A 16,818-nucleotide genomic window follows, 5' to 3' on the forward strand; every position below is an offset into this window, starting at 1 on the left:
AACTTTGGGGGCCATGATACGTAAATTTGTCAATGAACACTCCAATAATTGGGACCTAGTGTTGCAGCAGTTGCTTTTTGCCTACAAGGCTGTACCACATCACAGTTTAGGGTTTTCACCATTTGAACTTGTGTATGGCCACGAGGTTAAGGGGCCATTACAGTTGGTGGTGCTGAAACACCCAAAATAAATGAGTTAGAATGATCGGTTAGATGCCCTCTGTTTATCTTATTATCTGACTGCACTATGGTTTACACGCTTTACATTATTAACGATAATGGAAGCTACACACACAAATGTACACCATAGGATATTCACATATGTCCTTAGCTGTATGTTACTGCCACTGAGGTAAATGAGAGTTCTGTGTGTGAAAAGGCTGCCAGATCAAACAGGTCATATATATGTACATATTTTCTAGACTGTAGTTTGACTTTGCAAGATATTACTGCCCAGATGCAAAAACAATATACAACAGTTCATGCTGTTTGAAAGAAACATTTTGCCATACATTTTCCTGAAGAGCATTGTAAACGGTATAGGGGAAGGGGAGAGGGAAAAAAAAACCAAAACATCTTATTTAATGTTAGTCACCAGTCACAATAGCCATTAAAAATCAGGTAGGAAATACACTGTAATTGTAACAGTAATGAAAAGGAAAGTCATGTGCCTACATAAGGATGTTTCTAATGTGGCAGTTTCAAAAAGCTTCACTTTTTGCCTTGACTAAACCCAACAGAAAAGTATAAATGATTCTTGACAATGAATTGAGAGACACAAAGTAAATTCTTGTATGCAATATGAAAAATGACTATATAAACACATATCCAAACATTTATATTTTATATTCCTGGAATACTGCAGATGAATTCTTACCGGAATGGAGTCAGTGAAATAATGTATTAGTTCTCTTTGCCCACTTTACTTCCAAAAACACATCAGAGAAAAAACAAACTGATACAGAAGTCAGTGAAATGCAATACAGTCTACAGATACCAGTGTCCAGAAAATACATTCCTTTGTATTTAAAATTCAACAGCTCTTCAGTGTAATGAGGGACATGAATAATAATATTGGTATATTTTAACATAGCACTCTTCAAAATATTGCAATCCAATTTTCTGGACACAGAAGACAATTTCCACTAGTGGAATGTTCCTGTAGCTTCCTATTCTAAATAGCATCCAGCAGGTCAGGGCCAGCGCTTCCATTTAGGGGACCTAGGTGGTTGCCTAGGGCACCAGGATTTGGGGGGGCGGCATTTTGCTGCTCTCGGTGGCAATTCGGCGGCAGGGGGTCCTTCCGCGCTCCGGGTCTTCGGTGGCAATTCTGCGGCAGGTCCTTCAGTTGCTCCGGGACCCACCACTGAAGTGCCCCAAAGACCAGTAGCGCGGAAGGACACCCCCCTCCCCCCGCCGCAGAATTGCCGCCGACCGGAAGTGTGGAAGGACCCCTGCCTAGGGCGCCAAAAACCCTGGCTCCGCTCCTGCAGCAGGCACAGTAGTGTAATGCAGTAAATAACTAAGTAATTACAGCAGATAGCAGATCTACTGCCCTGATCTTTTGCATGGGAATTTCTGAGTCAATTTCACTTGATTAAATTAAGATTTTATCACTGTTATGCTTGTTTCTGTCCATTAGTTATCTATATTAGTCACTTTAGAGAGTTTAAATGCTATGAAACAGTTTGAATTTGTTTTTATAAATACAGGGCAAAGTATTATTGCTTCTTTACAGAAGTTAAAAGTATTATATGCTACTTCAACCCCATACATTCCACACATTTGTACGAAAAGTATGTGTGAAAAAGGACCAGGGCTGATAACTAATAATTTGTGCACAACAAGTTATAATTTTGCTGCCTATGTGTGGAATTCTAATCCTCCTGCACAAAGACTAGAGCAGGAATGATTATGCCAGTGCCTGTGTTAAGCCTCTGAATGTGCCTACAGGGAAACATCAGTGTTCCCAGAATCCTGAGATGACTGCAGTCCAAATTGTATGCTTATGTGGTTAATAATATTACTGTGCTTTCTCTGTAATCAAGACGATTTCTGAATGCAGCAACTATCATAATCTCTCTTTTTTTCAAACTATTTCTAACATGCCTTTTTACCATCGGATTCTCAGCACCAGAATACAAAATTACTTATTGCACTAATTTTTGACTGTAAAAATGACTTTGCTCTCCGTATCTTTAGTGCAACCTCTAAAATGTAATGTGTGTATGTGTGTGTGCTTTTTAATTTAATCTGTCCAAGAGAAATTACATAGGGTTATGCACTCTAAATAAAGTTGCAAAACAGTCTCCATTATAACACCTAGTACATGCTCACTCATAACTTTGTAAAACATTCGCTTGCTGAGCTGAAATTTTCCATATTTGGTCACTGTCCAAAGCTGAATTTTGTGGAATATTTGAGCAAAATCCAATTTCTGAGCTGTGGGACAATGACAAAAAAATGCAATCTTCTCCCTGTAAACAAATTCTGGCTTCATTATATTCAGTGGGCATCTGCTAAGGTCAATTTCTGCAACTCTTGCTCATAATACCTAACGCTTTATTAAGATTACTCATATGAGTAAATGCTCAGCATGAGTAAAAGTTACACAATCAGTCCTTACTGCCTTTTGTGATGTCATGTGCAGATTGGGAGAACTGCGCAATATCTGGTCTTCTCTGACAGGCCCAGCAGCTGAGTTGAGAGAGACAACACTTGCTGTTCTAATGCTACTGCTGAGACTACTATTTCACTGCAATATGCAGAGCAGAATCCTCCCTCCAAAAACAAATTGACTAATTAAAAAAACAAACAACTACCTTAACTGGGGGCTTGGGGGAAATGTGTGTGTATGTATGTGTGTCTTGGGGAAAATAGATTTTCTGATTTCAGGATCCCTGCAATTTTGGCTGCAGAGTATGTCTTTTCATATAAAAAAGCAAAAGCAGCAGCAGCTAGATTGTGCCATTAATTGATGCAACCCCCCTACAGCCTCTGGCAATCTCATTTCCTGCAGAGCATAACCTTTCATTAAAGCAGAAAAATTTCCAGCACCTTTTGTTTGTGAAGAAAACCTTCTGAAGTCCCCCTCACACTATGCTGCATCTGTGATTTTGTAACTATGTAGAGACCCAGACACCTTAATCACTTATTAGTCAGGCCCTCTGCCATTATAACCATTGTTTGCATAGCCACAGCACAGCTCTTACTCTGCTGCAGAAGCATAGCTGTACATGTGCCTTCTGGGAAAACATGAAGAACAATCCCATAGTGCTGGGGAATGAGAGACTAGAGGACATACAGAGAGCAGCACCAGCAGCTTGTTTAGCAATGCACTCTGGGATGTCCTACTGGAGAACGCTCAGAGGAAGGAGGTCTTGTCAAATTGATTATACAGGCGCAGTTATAGGAAAAATATCCTGTCCTCACTGCAATACAAATACTATGCTATGGTTACATTATGCCAGCCTAGACCATTAGCAAGGATGAAACAATTAATAACTGAACGTTGGACACAGCCATGTTTAGAGACAACCATGCTAGTAAATGGTTACAAATTCCTTTAAATATAATCTGTGGCTGTAACCTGAATGTGAACCAATGCAGGATATATTCCTGAGACTGCAGACAATCTGAAATAATAGCTCTGAGAGGTATGAACTAGGCCAGTGTTTCCTCAATCTTTTCTGCTTAATCAAGCAGTTTCCTCAATCTTTTCTGCTTAACTGCTTATTCAAAATAAACTGTTGTGATCTCTTTACAGTTATTATAAAAGTAATAGTAGAAATGTATGCTACAACTACTATATTTAATCTCACAAACATTGACTGTTTTGGCCTCCCCAAAGTAAAGGTGAACATTTATATTTTTTGTTTTAGAATTGTAATAACATTGCCAGTGCCTCACAACTCCCATAATAGTCTTTCATGACTCAAGGAAGGGGTGGGGAATTTGTAACCCTCAGTTGGTAAACACAGTCCTGATATGACCAGTTTCTCTCCAACACTCTCCAGAATAGAGTGGCAGCTTAGCCTGCCTTCTGCACAAAGAGGAGAACATCTCTTTACGGATGGATACATGGATCTAGGGGGACAATCCAACCTAATCGTAGCAGTAAAATACAAAATTCACCCTTCCTTCTACCCCATTCTCCTTAATGAGGTGTGACTTTTGAATAATAATTAGGGCACTTTATATTCTAATTTTACTAAGCATTGATATTTTATTTTTAAAGGATATCACTCAATTTTTTTAGTGAAAGTCTGAATTAAAATGTTCAAAAGTAAAAAATGCAAAAATTAAGTAGCTTTAACTTAGCCCTGTTGCACACATATGCAGTATTTTTTATTCTTGGTTTTCAGTTTAAATATCTTAAATGTTATCAGAAAATTTTTTCTACTACAGCATAGGAGCTTTGCATTTAATTTATTTGATTCTTTCTTGAGAACATTCAAAATTAATTTATAATGGCAAGCCTAGCAAATTAATGTCCTGAAAGTCTAACATATTACTCCTTGATCTAATATGTTTAGCAACGCAAGCACAACTTGCTATTTTCCAGTGACTGTGAAAGCCGTAGAAATCCAGTGTTATGAGTGAAATTAGGTTTTGTTGAGAAACTGGTTTCTATGAAGGCAGCATTTTTTCCTCATTAAAAACGAAAACATCTTACAGTCAGTATCAAACTTGCAAAGCAATTTGAAATGACATCATTTTAAAATTCCAGGCACAAAATTGCCATCAAATTCTTTAGTTTCCTAAACATCCTGTCCTTAAGGATGCGTCCATCAATTTTTCTAAGTTAAACACACTGGTCCATAAATCTCACTTGATTCATAGGGTAAGCATAATGAACATGTATATAACTTCACTTGGTATTCATTTTTCTCTCTTTTGCTTTCTTTCACACCACATGCATTTAATGTAGTGGAATTCAGACACTGAGAATACCGACAGATGGTACAGTGATACAGAGAGCTGGTATAATCTATATCCATTTAGTGTTCTAAAACTATGGCATTTAGTTACAGAGTTAATTGTTTACACACACACACCCCCAACAAAAAATAATAGCTGTATCAATTCCTACTGGCATCACAGCAATCACAAAGGTACAATTGCCTAAGTTATGTCCCATGATAAGGAAACTGAAACTTCCATCCACAAACCAAATTCAGTTCTGGTTTTATTTGGCAAAACTCTTACTGAAGTCAATGGGAGATGCATCTGCTTACAGGGTGTCTAAATTGGCTCCCCAGGAGAAAACAATAACTGTAGAGGTGCCATGAAATGTCAGATCTTGTTCTGTATAAAATACAGTAGTTAATTAAACCAATTAAAATGGCAGCAATCTTAATGGTTGTTCCAAGGCTTCAGCTGGAACTTCCTGATTCCACATTTTAAAAACAAACAAACAAAACCCAGTCAAAACCACCAGTTTGCACCCAAATTCAGGGGTGATACTGTGAAACTGTGAATTTGCCATGATGTTGATGTTAAGAGATCAGCTCTAGAACATGCAAAAGGTAGTGAACTTTAGCAAATCTTTCTATGAGCCTTGTACGAGTTTCAAATGTGTAAAGAGGTATGGCAGCTGATGAATTTTACCTGGTCATGAGTTTAGTTGTGCATTTGCCCAGCTGTAGCTCGGATACATATACAATAGTGTGTCTTATATGACTTCAGATGTGGCATAATTCTCCAGAGAAAAGCCAAAAGGATAAACACTACACAGAAATGAAAGGTAGACATTTACATCTGAGGAGGAGTAAAGGGTAACAAGTGTTATAACTAGAAAAGGAGTACTTGTGGCACCTTTGAGACTAACAAATTTATTTCAGCATAAGCTTTCGTGGGCTACAGCTCACTTCTTCAGATGCGTAGAATGGAATACACAGACAAGAAGTGAGCTGTATCCCACAAAAGCTTATGCTGAAATAAATTTGTTAGTTTCTAAGGTGCTACAAGTACTCCTATTCTTTTTGCGGATACAGACTAACATGGCTGCTACTCTGAAACGTGTTGTAACTATACATTATATATAAAGCATGTGTAAAAAAAAAAAAAAGTGTATCTCAAACGAGTGGCCATCAGAATATGCAGCTGAAACACTGAAAATACAAGTTTTAAGTACATACATACATATTTTTCAAAGGCTTCTATTTTGTTGAGAGGGACCAAGATGGATTTGAAAGCTATGAGGGGGAAGAGAAAAAGAGCAGCATTTCTGATCTTCCAGCATACAATATTTTGCTTCAGTTATTCCTGCAGCCATTGTGCCAAAAAATTACAAATTCTGCAAATTTTATTTATCATAATAAGACTACATAATTATGCCAGTTTCAATTTGGTAATTTATTTCAGAATAAATGTCAGTAAATATGTCTACAACAATGCAGACACACACAAAAATTCCCTGCATCTGATGAAGTGGGTTGTAGGCCAGGAAATCTTATGCTCAAATAAATGTGTTCATCTCTAAGGTGCCACAAGTACTCCTGTTCTTATTTCCCTTATAAACAATTATTTTTTTGTTGGTTTATAGCCTGTCTGATTAATCACTGTTGGCTGAGAATTATCTAAGGGGAAACACCTTTTTACTGTATATTAAACAAAATTATTTTTGAGTTAAAAGAAGCAAATGGTAAAAGTGAGAACACGTCAGATTTTTTTTGGTTCTGGTAAGAAGCCAAGTTGTTAATTTGGAACAAAATGCAGCATCTGCTTAGCTCATGAGGTGGGCTATAGAGAAATAGAAAAAGCAACAGTAGCAGAAAGATAACTCTGGGGTGGCTGCAGTAGCCATAATTATCAACAACGAAGAAAAGGATCGTAGTCTGCAGTCATCGTCATCCTTATTTCGGGGAGAGCATCTTTGCCCTAAACCGAATTAAACATCCTTTGCCCGGGGTGGCGTGGACTGGCTGCTTAACTTGCTTTGACATCTTAAAAAAGGCCCCCGGGGACTTCAACCAGGATGGACCCTTTAATTCAACCCGCAGCAGTAGGGCAGGGGGCGGCTACAGGTGCCGGCGTATCTCTGGGTTTTGCCGGAGCTGGGTCCCCAGGGCCCAGAAAGGCGCTGGGTGCTGCGCCAGATAAGAACGGGGCTGACACGTTGCAGAGCCTGGGAACCGCACCGGGGCAAGGACACGTGCGCGCCATGGGCTACGCAGCAGGATGACGATGGTTACAGCCAGGTGCAGCAGGCAGGGAAGCGACGCCGCAGCAGCGCCACCTGCTGCCCCTGCGGCTTAATGCTGCACTGAGAAGCGACGCCGCAGCAGCGCCACCTGCTGCCCCTGCGGCTTAATGCTGCACTGAGAAGCGACGCCGCAGCAGCGCCACCTGCTGCCCCTGCGGCTTAATGCTGCACTGAGAAGCGACGCCGCAGCAGCGCCACCTGCTGCCCCTGCGGGTTAATGCTGCACTGAGAAGCGACGCCGCAGCAGCGCCACCTGCTGCCCCTGCGGGTTAATGCTGCGCTGCCGCGCTCGGCGCCCTGAAGACGCCATGCGCTCGGCGAGCCGGTGCGGCAGCTGCTGTGCTGTCCCGGTGGCCCAGAGAGGCCCTAGGGGCTGTTCCGTGCTGTGCAGTGCACGCTCCCGCGGGGTGTGAGCCCTTCCCCGCCCTCCTAACCAGCCAGCCTGCTCCCTGGGAGCTCCCCGTCGCTGTACATACCTGCTGCACTTGGTCCCTCCGGCTCCTCTCTGGGGGAGCAGACAAACACCGCCGAACGCCTGGCTAAGCAGCCGGTGCCTGAACTCAGTGGCAAAAATAAAGGAGGTTAGCTAGAAAAAAAACCCACCGAGTCAGGGGTTTTCCTCTCTATATAGCCCTCAAGGTCACCGTAGCAATCAGGTGGTAGCGTGGCCGAGTGGTCTAAGGCGCTGGATTTAGGCTCCAGTCATTTCGATGGCGTGGGTTCGAATCCCACCGCTGCCAAGAAAACTTTTGTTTGCAGGTTTGGCCAGTTAGTTTCCTTTCAGTATTTTAAATTTGTTTCTAATGAAAGAATGCTAGTTTAGTCTGATGGGGCATCATGCATAGTGATGTGCCCGAGGGCTATTTAGAAGAAAGGGAGTATAATCTCTCTGCTATTCTGTCTGGTGTGTATTTCTTAGTTTGTGAATTTGTCTCTTTCCCCATGGAAACCTCTTCCCCTTCAATGCATATGTGGTTCTGATGGAGAATTTTCTGCAGCTCACCAAAATTATCTGGACCTTATTGGGAGCATGATTTCTCATGAGTGTTCAGCCAGTGATCATGCAAGCGGTCAGGTGGACAGAGTCCTGGCTCTTATGCAGAGATTTGCCCTGCTTCTGGGACAGATAAGCTGAAACTAGTGAAAGAGGTATTGATGCACGAACCAAGGGTGAAGGTCTATGAACCAACACTGAGGCCAGGTCTACACTGCGACTTTAAATCGGTTTAATGGCCGATATACCGATTTAACGCTGTATCCGTTCACACGACGTCGTCATTAATATCGAGTTAACAGCAGACGTCCTTTCGCAATTTTTCTCCTGGATTGCCCTGCAGAAACAATAGCACGGCAGCACTAGAGACCGTCGGCTTTTTGTTTTTCCCATCACATTTGTGTACTAGATGCCGTGGAGACAGAGGCGAACTCGAGCGCTACACACCAGATTCAATTGCTTTTGCAATGATAGCAGAGATGGTTACCAGTTGTTCTGTACTGTCTACTGCCAGAGAAACACATGGGACATGACATGACGGTTCTCTCTCCTTCTCTAAACTGTCTACTGCTTCATGAGTGCCCCTGGCTAAAATCAGCCGGGGCGCAACGCAAACACAAACTTGGGATGATCACTGGCTACTGAGTCAATCCCTCCCTTATGCTGTCTAAAAATAGAGTTAGTCCTGACTACAGGTCAAAGCAGCAGAGAATCTATGGCACCTTATAGACTAACATATGTCTGTTAGTCTATAAAGTGCCACAGGATTTCTCTGCTGCTTACAGATCCAGACTAACATGGCTACTCCTCTGAAGGAACAGTCAAGTGTATTAGAAGAGTACAGCTACTCCCTGGCTTGTATAACAGGGTTCCCTGGCAGACCGAACACAACCATTGCTTCACTCTCTCCCAACCCCTGCAGCTACTGTGGCAGGGCCACACCCATTTGTCATGCAGTCATGAGGAATACAAGAATAGAAACATAGACTTATCGTGACATAAACCGGGGGGGGGGGTACTTGGAGCAGGCAGTCGTGGCTAGACAGTCCAGGTAGGACAATACTCAATTCTTTAGAACCAGAAAAGGAAGCGATTGAATCGCCCAAGTGAGCACTCCCAATTTGGGTTCAGAACCATTGCACAGGGGCACTCATGATAGCATCGGACACTAAACGTGTGGCACTGGCCAGGTAACAGAAAAGCCTGAATCCCCCTACAACTTTGAATTCCATTTCCTGATTGTCCCGGTGAGGGTCAGCACACACACAGGTACCACACAGAGTCACTTTGCACTCGTCACAATGCAGTTCTCTGATAATCGAAGAAGAGCGCCAGCTTGGACCACACAGGAGGTTGGATCTGATCGCTATCTGGGTGAAGGACTCAGTGCTCACAGCACTGCGTTCCAAAAGACGAAATGAAAAAGTTTTGAAAGAATTTTCAAAAGTCTATGCTGATAAGGGCACAGCAGGACTCACTTCAGGCCGAGTGAAAGTGAAGGAACTTAGACAGGGTTACCAGAAAGCCAGAGACGCAACGGAAGTCAGGCTCTGAGCGAAAACATGCCGTTCTGCTTGAACGACATGCAATTTTGGGTTCAGCGTACCAGTGCCCCACCCCTGTCCGGGTTCAGACTTTGGGATTGAATATCAAGTGTTTCTGGGATAGCCGAGGGGGAAGATGAGAACGAATTGAGGATGAAGCATGAGCGTGGTGATAGCACAGCAGTCCGTAAACCCCAACAGCAAGATCTTTTTGAGCAAAGAATTACATCCTGCACTCCCAAGCGAGAAGCCCAGACAGTGAAGCCATGGAAGCGACCTCCGGTAAGTGTCCCTTCATTTGTACCAAACACGGATTAAACAAGACGGTTTTTTAGATCGCATTGACACCAGGGCTTTTGCTGCAGTCGCAGCATTACTGTTAAAGGGAAATTTTGTTAACATGTCTGGGGATGAGCGAAAATCCTCCAATTATCTCCATGAATCGATCGTGGAGGAACTCCAAAACCTTATGCTATATGAGAAACATTTCTGGCCAAGACAGCCTTCTCCGGTCCCCATAGTAGGTAACTTTTCAATGCCATGCATTTTGCAGACATTTGGTACTGCAGGCATTGAAGGCATGCACTGAGGCATTGCATAACAATATGTCTCTCCTGCGGTGCTATTGTCACGGAGGAGATATCATCCACTGTTACCTTGTAAACATGCAGGAATGTAAATAGGGGTAGACATGGCGATTTTGCTACTGGCCAGAGCGGGGGGATGGGAGGAGGGATAGCGACGAGTTTTCAGCGTCTGGCAAGCAGGATTCTTCTGCTACAGCAACGCGCTGCGGGGGGTGATTAGGGTGATCACTAGCAGCGATCGTATACGAGAGAGCCATGCGCTGTTGGTGGATGTGAAAGAGGGGGTTTGGCTTTGCAGGGCTCTTAAAGGAGCAAAGCATCATATAGATCACTGTGTATATGAACGGCGGAGAAGTCAAAATTTTAAAGCCTCACTTACCATCGTCGCGTGGACTACGGTTGGCCGTACCTGCGTCTGTGTGTGTGCCACACCAGTCACACAGACACGAATATTTAAACGATACAAAAGCGACCTTGTATAGATCACATGTGCTCTGTAGGTGGATAGTGTCCTATGTGAAAGAGTACTGTCATTGCTCTGTAAAAGGTATCTTTCCACTACTTATCACCCTGGTTTGCCTTCCCTTGCAGCTGCACATTTCTCTGAGTCCCTATCCATCACGAGGAGGTGCTGTGATACGGCGGAGGAAGAAGACGCGAGATGAAATGTTCACAGAAATTATTGAGTAACACGCAATGAGAGGGATTAAACAGAATGATGGAAGGATGTGGTAGCAAAGTACAGGAAAGATGCCAGTGAACGATCTGAGAGGGCTAGCAGGAAGACCACCGTTGGAGAGAAGCAACGCTGGATCTGCTTGCGTTCTAACTGAAATCCTCCAACGCATGGTGGAGCTCAGGAGAGCAGCACAGTAGCAAGAGTGCCGCTGCAGCCCCTGTATAACCTCCCTGCAGCCCACGTCCATATTCCCTCACCCAGACTGTAAGAACGCATGGTGGAAGGCTTTCTGCACCCCTACCTCCTCCACACCCCTGCAGAGTTCAAGGAAAAGGCTGTAATTACGCTACAATGTGCTTAGTAGCCTTTCCTTCCCCCTCCTTCCAAAGCACAGCATCAGGGACACTTCCTAATTCTCTGCTTTTTTCTATAGTTCCTTTGTAATACAAACATCGAAAGGGGAGGGGTGGGTTGCTTACAGGAATCTAGTAAGGAAAAACTCATGATTTTAACAGATTGCATAATTACTTTTAATGAATAATAAATGATTTTTAAATGATACAGAATTTATTTCCTCGCAACCTGTAATAAAAGGGGAGGGTGGGTTGCTTACACGAATAAGTCCATCAAGTGCGAGGGTCATCAAGGGGAGCAAACAGAGTTACACCGTACCCTGGGCCGGCTGAAACTCGTTTCCAAGTGCTCTCTGATGCGCAGCGCCTCAGTGTGCTCTTCTAATCGCCCTGGTCTCTGGCTGCTAGTACTCAGCGGCCAGGTGATTTGCCTCAGCCTCCCACCCAGCCATAAATGTCTCCCCTTAGTCTCACAAAGATTGTGGAGCACACATCAAGCAGCAATGAGCAACGGGACTTGTTTGGCTGAGGTCTGAGCGAGTAAGTAATGATCGCCAGTCTGATTTAAACGGCCAAATGCACATTCTACCACCATCGCCCACTTGCTCAGCCTGTAGTTGAACAGTCTGACCACTGTCCAGGCTGCCAGTGTATGGCTTCATGAGCATGGCATAAAGGGTAGGCTGGGTCCCCCAGGATAACTATGAGCATTGAACATTCTCAACGGTATTTTCTGGTCTGGGAAGTTAATTCCCTTGCTGCAGCGTTTAAACAGACTATGCTCCTGAAGACGCGAGCGTCATGACCCTTCTGGCATCCCACTGTGATGTGGGTGAAACGTCCCTTGTGGTCCACCAGTGCTTGCAGCACCATTGAAAAGTACCCTTGCGGTTCACGTACTGGGTGCCCTGGTGTTCTGGGCCAAGATAGGGATATGGGTTCCATCTATGGCCCCACCACAGTTCGGAAAACCCTTGCAGCAAAAGCCATCCACTATCACCTGCACGTTTCCCAGAGTCACAACCTTTCGTAGCAGCAGCTTAACGATTGCTTTGGCTACTTGCATCACTGCAGCCCCACAGTAGATTTGCCCACTCCAAATTGATTTCAACTGACCGGTAGCTGTCTGGCGTTGCAAGCTTCCAGAGGCTATTGCCACTCGCTTCTCCACTGTGAGGGCTGCTCTCATGTTTGTAATTACGGCGTTTCAGGGCAGGGGAAAGCATGTCACAAAGTTTAGGAAAGTGCTCTTACGCCATGCGAAAGTTTCGGCACCACTGCGAATCGTCCAACACGTCAAAACAATGCGGTCCACCAGTCTGTGCTTGTTTTCCCGTGCCCAAATTCGGCGTTCAATGGGTAGTAGATGCCCCGTTAATAGCGAGTAGCTCAAACGCTGGGCCAGCGGTTATGGAGAATTCTGCTCAATCTCGTCATCGCTTGTCCTCGCCGCTCAGCAATAGCTGCCTCCTCCTCTCCTCCTGCCTTTGCAGTTCATTGTTCAGTATAGTCAGCACGAGAGTACGCGAGGTTGTTGACAACGCTCAGAATACCGTTTGTGATCTCAGGGTCCATGATTGCTGTGCTATGGCGTTTGCTCAATGCACTCCGCGAAAAAGGCGCCAAAGGTGTCTGCTGCCTTCACAAAGGGAGGGGTGAGGGCTGTACCACAGCACCACCGGGCAATGTTTTTATGCCCCATCAGCACTGTGCTCTAACACGGAAGTGGGAACTATGGGATAGCTGAGGAACAGCTACCCAGTGCACCGTCCTGAAATCGATGGTAGCTTGGACCTGACATAAGCAATCGATTTTTTGATCACACTGTGGACGCGCAAACCGATTTATAACATCGGTTTTGTAATATCGGTTTAAACTACTTTGAATAATCGTGCAGTGTAATGTACCCTGATAGCCAAGCCGCAGCAATGAAGATTTGGACGCCTTGTCCTGCGCGTGAGAGCTGTGAAGTGACTGGATGCTCTCCCCAGCCCATCTTTGATAGAAGCAGGGCCGGTGCAGAGGAGTTTTGCGCCCTAGATGAAACTTCCCCCTTGACCTCCCCATCCCTACCCCCGCCCGAGGCACCCCCCCCACGCAGCTCATCCATTCTGCCAGAGCACACCTCTCGTGGCCACTCCCATTGCTGCTTCACTTCTCGCGCCTCCCAGGCTTGCAGCATCAATCAGCTTAGGCGCCACAACCTGGAGGTGCAGAAGTGAAGCACACACAGCGTGCTCAGGAGGAGGCGGAGCAGAGGTGAGCTGGGCGAGAGTTCCCCTGTGTGTCCACCCCCCCCCCCCCCCCAACTTGCTGCAGGTGGCCCTCCTCGCGCTCCCCTGCCCCAGCTCCCTCTGCCTAAATGCTGGCAGCCACCGGGGTCGCCAAAGATCTGGCCGCCGCGGTCGCTGCTGAAGAAAATGCTGCCCCCCCAAATCCTAGCACCCGGTCACCTAAATGGTTGCACCGGCCCTGGACAGAAGCAGCCACCATCAGAGTCATGACTGGTTATGGGAACAAAAATGGGACTCCTATGCAGACATTTACTAGGTCCAGCCACCAAGTCAGAGAGTGGAGCTCTCGAGCAGGTATGCAAATCCACATGTTCAGAGGGTGCCTGCAACTTGGAAGCATAGTACACAGAATGAATTCAGGCTTGCAGACAGTGAAGGTGAAGTCTGGCTTGTGGGGTTACACACATGGATGATGCCATATGGCCTAGGAGCTGAAGGAAGGCTCTCACTGTTGTTACAGGACTGAATTTGAGGATGTTGGAAAGGGTAACTATAAAATGGAACTTTTCAGCTGGGAGGTAAGATGTGGCTAGTGTTGCATCAAAGATCTCCCTCTATGACCATGATGCACTGAGAAGGGAGCAAATGAACAGTTTTCAAATTTAATTGCAGGCCTAGTTGGGAAAAGACTTGTCTGATGACTAGGACACTGTTCTAGATCTGGTTGCTGGATGCTAATGGGACTAGCCAATTGTACAAGTAGGGAAAAATTTGAACGTCCAAGTGTCAAAGGTGGGCTGCCACCATTGCCATGCGCTTGGAGAAAACCCTCAGGACTGAAGATAGACTGAAGGGGAGCAATGTGTATGGATAGTGATTGGCACTCACCAGAAATCAAAGGTACTTCCTGTGGGAGGCATGTATTGCCACATGGAAGTACATGTTCTGTAGCTTGGGGGAACTATATCAATCTCTAGTCTCCAAAGAAGGGATCGTAGACCATCCTGAACATAATTTTTTTGATGAATTTGTTCCGCTTTCTTACATCTAAAACATAGTGGCGGCCACCAGATTTCTTTGGGACTACGAAGTACCAGGAACTTCCTCTGTTGCTCCCAACTCTAGAAGAGACCATAGTTCCTGAAATGACATGGTCTTGTGAGAGGGGTCCCTGAAAAAGGACAGAGAGGGTGGATTGGGAAAGGGGAGAGAAATGAACTGGATAACATATAGTGCTTTTACCGTGTCACTCAAAGGAGAATAGTGCTTACTAAACTTTTTCACAAATGATTGTAGCTAGTATGTTGTTAGATCATACAACAGAATGGCTGTTTCAGACACTTTCGTAATATCATGCTACCCCTCAGACCTGAGAGCGGTATTCTCTGCATGGCTCAGATCCATATTGAGGGAAGTGGAGGAGACTGGGTGGGCCAGTGCAAGAATGCACATCACACTTCCCCCACCCTCTTCATCCCCACAGACCTTACCTGGAAAAGGTATTATAGCCACTGATTGTGCTACTTTTAAGCCATAGTCCTCCTGAGCGTTGCAGGGATTGCTGTGGTCAGAGGGGAGTCCCTGTTAGTGAGTCTCCAGTTAAGTCACATTGCCCAGAAGCCATTGCGTAAGGATGGGGTCAGATGGAGGAGCCTTCCATTTAGATGTCAGGGGTCATCAATGGATTCTGGGATATCCAGCAGGTTTGTGGTCAGCCAAACAACCCCCTGGTTTTGGAAAAGCAGCCCAATCTTCCTGGTGTTCTCAATCTACCTGGCTGTGCAAATTGATGTTTGTGACAATGGCTCAGTTTCCCTTACCTCTTGGAAGAACTTTGGAAAATGATGCTAAACTATATGTACCTTTTTGCATTTTCATCTAGTGATATATTTTCAACTGGTAGTATTCAGAAAAGACTATAATACTGAAAATATATGAGTTTTAGGTGCCTATTTCATTCTAATAATCTTCCAATAAGCATGTTATTAATTTTAGTAGCTGAAAGGACTTATATAATGAAACAACTAACATATCACCTCTCTTAATAATTAAACGAAAATTCAATTTAAAAGAGGGGCTGCAGAAAGAAGTCCTATTTCATGGGCTGGCTAAATGTATAAAAACAAGGTGATCTCAAAATTCATACACACCAGTCAAGGACCAATAAAAATAGATGAACTACTAAGTATCATTTGAAAAAGAGAAGGAAATGTAACACCACTAGGTCTGTATGGTCACACAGGCAGATACAAGTCTTAGTAACTCGTAGAACAAAGCAAGAGGAAATGTCCTGGTCAGTGTATGTGTGTGAGCTTTTCTCAAGTTTAAATAGTTTTTATAATATACTTATTTGTCCAATAACATAACATTTGCATCACTTTCAAGAGACAAAAGACACACACAAACAGGACATCCACATTTCAGCTTTAAACAGATCTGGCATAAATGCAGTACAGGATGATGACATTTCCTTAACAATTTTATTTCATTAATAATATTCAATATAATTAAGGTACACAGGAGTTGTACTCGTGTCTGTTGGCTCATGAAATTAGATACTTTAACAATGGACCAGAACAAAGTGCATCAACAATTGGACACTTCTGGAAGTCCTCAGAAGTTTGATGGAGGCCAATTAGAGATCAGTGACCACTATGCATTGCTACTAAGCTTCGTATCTGATATTGTGGGACATTATGAATGAGTGCTAATAAAGGTCACTCACTGCACGTGAGAGAACCTTAATACATGCTGAATTTCAAATACACTTTTATTTCACCTCTTATGCAGTGTCACAATACAACTAATTCACACAAAAAATTACATTGCATGCATCTTTTCTGTACAGCTAGTGTGCATTGCGTATTGTTTACATTAATCTATTTTTCACTTTTGTTGTTCTATTTTCCAGTTTCTCTGTATTCCCCGCAATAACATGCATTGGCAACAGGTCTGGTCAGTCTTTCTCCTTATTCTAGCTGTGCTTGTCTTTGTTGATGTAGTATTGCAGATTTACTGTAGTTCCTTCTCTTCCAGTTTGTCATCCACTTCAACAAGCAGTTTGGAAAGAAGCACTTTTGGTGTGAAACAAATAGATCCAACAGCTTTGACGCCTGCATTTGTCATTGGTGATCATCTTTGGGCTTCTGCCTTACTATACTTTATTTTAACCTTTTAAGAAGGTTTACTGATGTGCTGTCTTTTTTTAGTTTAAGCCTAAA

At 44.0% G+C, this 16,818-nt stretch overlaps 1 protein-coding gene and 1 non-coding gene across 3 annotated transcripts in view; one reads left to right on the forward strand and one right to left on the reverse strand.

Moving 5' to 3' along the window:
* The window catches only part of EEF2K (eukaryotic elongation factor 2 kinase), a 59,625-nt gene extending 51,861 nt beyond the window's left edge, over positions 1-7,764 (reverse strand). For both annotated transcript variants that reach the window (XM_032802114.2, XM_032802113.2), the window contains exon 1: positions 7,683-7,764. The gene's annotated coding sequence lies outside the window, so the exon portion shown is untranslated. The remainder of the gene's footprint in view (positions 1-7,682) is intronic.
* A 100-nt stretch (positions 7,765-7,864) lies between these two features.
* On the forward strand, positions 7,865-7,946 carry TRNAL-UAG (transfer RNA leucine (anticodon UAG)). The gene has a single exon. It is a non-coding gene; the product is annotated as a tRNA-Leu (tRNA).
* The last annotated feature ends 8,872 nt before the right edge of the window (positions 7,947-16,818 follow it).

This window comes from Chelonoidis abingdonii, chromosome 9, assembly GCF_003597395.2.
Source record: "Chelonoidis abingdonii isolate Lonesome George chromosome 9, CheloAbing_2.0, whole genome shotgun sequence".
Taxonomy (NCBI): domain Eukaryota; kingdom Metazoa; phylum Chordata; order Testudines; family Testudinidae; genus Chelonoidis; species Chelonoidis abingdonii.